At 37.6% G+C, this 5,219-nt stretch overlaps 1 pseudogene; it reads left to right on the forward strand.

The window, feature by feature from the left end:
• The first annotated feature begins 446 nt into the window (after positions 1 to 446).
• On the forward strand, positions 447 to 3,658 carry LOC113711440 (uncharacterized; annotated as a pseudogene).
• Positions 3,659 to 5,219: the final 1,561 nt, after the last annotated feature.

Consider the following 5,219-nt stretch of genomic DNA (forward strand, 5'->3'; position numbering starts at 1 on the left):
CTTTCACCTCCTCTGTCAAAATCCATCTTAGCTGTTACTGCTTGTTCAAGACATTTCATTCCACTTCTTGGAGCTATTAGCCCTACATCAGAACTATCTCAAAACTTGCTCCTAAAAGGTAAAAAGTGGTCCACAATTTATGGAAATGGAATTTCTGACACCATATGAATTGCCTACCTTATTTTTTGACTTGACTTGAAGAAATTTTGCCAGAACTGGCTGTTTGCTGCCCGGTGCGTCACGGCCAATCCGATCTCTAAGTCCAGTCAACTTAAATAACTTCCATAATGTCAAGAACATTTTTCCACACATTGGTTTACCTCACACATGGAATGACAAGTACATGCACATACCTGGATATATGCATATTCACAATTAATACTTGAGATTCAGGTGTGAAATACTCCAAAACCTAAGTCTAAGTTAGCCAAAGATTTCTGCCCAAAATGAGTAAGTATGTTGACATCTCCTCAACAATTTTTTTCTTCTTTTTGTTCATTTACTCAGTGTTCTCTCAGCTACCTTCAAAGCAAATTGCCACCATGACTAATCTTTATGAGATGCTTCAGAATAATAGTGGGAATTCATCATTTCGATGGAGTAATGCGAAAAAAGACTCTAATCCATGTTCATGGGTGGGAGTTTCATGCAGTTCAAGCAACTCCTCTGTAACTGAACTTTCTTTACCATTGTTTTCAATATGCTCAGAAATTCTGCCTGTTATTTGCCAGATTGATATAACTTAGAATCTCTTGACATCTCTAATAATCATTTGAGCTCAATCCCAGATGTGTTTATCTCTTCCTGTGGTGGGATCAGTGGTTTGAAACTGCTGAATATTAGTAGGAACGAATTGGGTGGTTCTTTGCCTACTTTTAATGGTTTTCAAAAGCTAGAGGTCTTGGACTTGTCTCGTAATTCTCTGATGGGGAACATCAATTTGCAATTCGATGGGTTGGATTCTCTGAAGAGTTTGAACCTGAGTTACAACATATTCACTGGTCCTCTACCAACCAATCTTGGGAAAAACAATCTTTTACAAGAACTTCAGCTATCTACTAATGGTTTTCAAGGTGAAATCCCGGTAGGGCTAGTGAAATATGGTAATTTATCTCTGATTGATCTTAGTCACAATGAACTTTCAGGATCAATCCCTGAGAGATTTGGAGAGCTTTCCAAGCTCCAAATATTGGTTCTCTCAGCAAACAATTTGAGAGGTGAACTTCCCAAGCTCCTTGTAAATATTCAAACACTGTTCCATTTTGCTGCGAACCAGAATAATTTTGTTGGAAATATTCCTTCTGGGATTACTACGTATCTCAGGAATTTGGACCTCAGTTTCAACAGGCTAAGTGGAACCATTCCCCAAGACCTTTTATCCCCACCCAATTTGCAGTCAGTAGATTTGTCTTCCAATTTGTTAGAGGGGCCTATACCAACAGAGATCTCTTTGAGCCTCTTCAGGTTGAGGTTGGGAGGCAATTTATTGAATGGGACAGTCTCATTTCGATCATATGGAAGCCTTACCAAATTGACCTATTTGGAGCTGGAGGACAACAGTCTAACAGGCGAAATACCTCCTGAATTGGGATTATGCCGAAGTTTAGCTCTTTTGAATTTAGCCCAGAATGGGCTGACTGGGGTCTTGCCTGTACAATTGGGTAATCTTGCCAATCTTCAAGTTTTATACCTTCAGAAGAATAAGTTGGTTGGAGTTATCCCTCATCAGTTTACACAGTTACAGAGTTTGCAGAGAATGAATTTCAGTTCAAATTCAATTGGTGGCTCAATTCCTGCTTCAATTTCCAAATTGCAAAATCTAACGAACTTGGACTTGCGACATAATAATCTGAGTGGTCCAATTCCCATTTCCATTCGCACTCTGAATCTCCTATTCGAACTTCAACTTGGAAATAACCAACTCAGTGGAGATGTTCCAGCAATGCCATCATCATTGCAGATTGCTCTGAATCTCAGCAACAATTTATTTGGCGGGCCTATTCCCGTGTCGCTATCTGGATTGATCGCATTGGAGGTTTTGGATCTTTCGAATAACAAATTTTCAGGCGTAATCCCGAACTTCCTCACTGAAATGGCAGGCTTAACGCAACTTGTACTTTCAAACAACCAACTTTCTGGAGATATTCCGAAGTTTAAACAATATGTTACGGTTGTGACAGATGGAAATAAGGGTCTAAACAAAGCAACTCATGTTTCAACAGCAACTGCTGGTTCTAAACATTCAAAGGGATTATCTATTGGGATGGTGATTGCTGTTGCTTTTGTCAGTGGTTTTATTCTCAGCTTCATGATCGTAAAGATTATTCCATCTCTCAATTATTCCTGGGATAGAACTAAATTTGAGTGGATCATCAATGATGGCATCCACAAACCTAGCTTTCACTTCTCCAAAGCCATGAAAGAAGTTCACAGACAGGCCAATATCTTGTTGAAGAGCGAGTTCTATACCTACTATCAGGCATCAATGCCTTGGGGCATGAACTATTGCATAAAAAAGCTATATTGGACTAGCAAGACACTCAGTTTGGTTAGTCCAGAAAAATTTTCTCAGGAGGTAAGGCTACTCAATCAGTTTAGCAAATCAAACATCATGATTCCTGTTGCTTATGCTTTGACAGTTAAAGGTGCACTTCTAATATATGAATGCCCTCAACATGGAACTCTCTTTGATCTTCTCCATGGAAGTGATGAAAATGTTCTAACTTGGGAAATTCGTTACAACATAGCTGTTTCAGTGTCCAAAGGCCTCGCTCATCTACATGGATTTTATGATTCTACTTCTGCTCCAGTTGTGCTCCTTTGGCTTTCGACCAGAAGTATCTTTATGAGATCACTTTCAGAGCCCTTAATAGGAGATGTTGAGCTCACTAAAGTTATTGATCCTTCAAAGAGCTTGGGGACTCTTTCAGTAGTGGCTGGAGCAGTGGGTTATGTCCCTCCAGGTAATGTTATTCCCATTTGGTTTGTTAAGAAGGAAATTTTTGACTGTATACCTGAGGGAAAAAGGTCAAGAAAAGATCTCATTTTCTATAACCACAAAGCGAATATTTCAATGTCAGATTAAAAACTTAGAAAGACATGAAGGATAAGCATGTGTAAAAGCAGATGGGAATACAAACAAACTACAACTTAACATGCAAAAATGTGAGTGATTACAAATAAAGGTTATTCAAGCAGTCAGCATGCAGTAATTGCAAATTTCACAATCATTTAAACCAACAAGATTCTCGTAGTGTAATGTTAATCTTGTAATCCTCATATGAGTTTCTTACTATATTTTGTCTTATTTTACTGTATTTTACATTTCTACATGGCAGAGTATGCATACACTATGAGAGTTACCAAATCTGGCAATATCTTTAGCTTCGGAACCATTTTGCTGGAGTTGTTAACTGGCAAACAAGCTGTAAATGAAGGAATAGAGTTGGTGAAATGGGTAAAGGACAAAGTTGAACATGATCAATTGGAAGAAATTCTTGATCCTAGGGTGAGAAGCACATCTGTAGAGAATCATCAACAAATGTGGTCAATGTTTAAAATCTCTATGCTTTGTGTAAGCATTTCTCCTCGCGAAAGGCCTGATGCGGAAGAATTGCAGACAATGCTACTTGATGTGGTTCCACAATTCAGCAGTTAGTATTCCAGAGGTAACACTAAAGTACTTTTTCTGCAAAACCAATACAAAATTTCAGTTATGTCAACAGTAAAGTTGTGATTATATGAGAATCATGAGAGCAGACTACTACCATATTGGATTAAGATCAATAATTGCATGGTTAAACTGTTGCATTTTCAGGTCTTACTGATTTCAACCAAAGTATACAATCACAACCATGTTCATGCAGAATGTCTGCAGTTTCTTTCCTGCGTGGCAGGAGCCGAACAGGAAGACCATTTTGCAGAACAGGGGATGCAGATGCTAGATTTGTACAATATAGTAGCATTTTTTGTATTTCATCTTGTTTTCAGTACCTCATAATATAGTTGATCTTGAAGTGAGCTTTTTTTGCAGCTTTTGTTTGAGTTGATTTGGAACATTTATTAGATGAAATTTGTCAGTTTGCACTGCATCTCTCTCCAAGTAAATTGATTCGTGATACATTGCACCTATACTGGTAGCTAAGATCTTGCCTAGTTTACTTTGTGTTTATCTTTTCTTTCTAAGCTTCTTTGGTAAGTAAAAGTTCATACTTTGTACTGATTGACATGGTTTCCAGACTAATTGTTTGCAATGGTCCTTTTGGAATGAGGATGTACAAATGTGCTACATTGCAGTGTTTTGTTTATGGAACCGCTTAGTCACCATAGACCGGCCACTGTCAGAGATTCTAGTAGACCAGTTTCAACTCCAGTGGTATTACTTTAAGATATTACTTGATGCATTTCCTTCATATCATTTGCTCCCCATAAAAATTTTAAAAAATTAAAAAAAATAAATTGCGATTGGTTACTCCTTACGGTAATTTAATAACTTGGAATGATGAATAAGCATGTATAGATACTTCTGTTTCTTGATATTGAGTAATCATCTTGTACAAATGGACTTTGATTTCACTCTAATTGCTAGTGCAATGGTGGAAAATGTTCAATGGCCTAACTTGCCTAATGTGATGAGGCTCAGATTCGGGCCATGATTTTGTAAAACAAAAAAAAAAAGGTGATTTTTTAAATCAAAATTTGAAATGCATAGCTCAAATAAAGACAAGCTGATGTGACTTCAATCAGGGCCGCAAGCCTGACTGACAATTGTCGCTGGTAATTCTTGAAGTCATTGATCCTTTACTAATGGCCTCGACAAATTCAGGCAAACATCTGCACAATCTATGCGGAATTCTCGAAGCCATTGATCCTGCACTCATGGCATCTACAGTGCGAAGTTAGACTTCCTTTAAACATCATTATCCAAATTCAGGCTGACATCTATACAATCTATGAGATAATTTCTGCAAGACTGAGGAGCATAGGTCAAAGAGGGCACTAAAGAATTAAAATATCTCCCAGGATAGTAACGAGCTTTGCATCATTACAGCATAATTAGTTTAACTTGTCAATAAAGATTGGGCAAATTACACTTTACTCCCTAAGGTTTAGTATTTTTGTGCATAGCTTCTATGGTTTCAAAAACTATACATAACCCCCTCATGGTTTAAATTAAAGTATCAAAGTAACGGAATTTTGCAATTCATAACAGAGTAAAT

Source organism: Coffea arabica, chromosome 10e (assembly GCF_036785885.1).
Source record: "Coffea arabica cultivar ET-39 chromosome 10e, Coffea Arabica ET-39 HiFi, whole genome shotgun sequence".
Taxonomy (NCBI): Eukaryota; Viridiplantae; Streptophyta; class Magnoliopsida; order Gentianales; family Rubiaceae; genus Coffea; species Coffea arabica.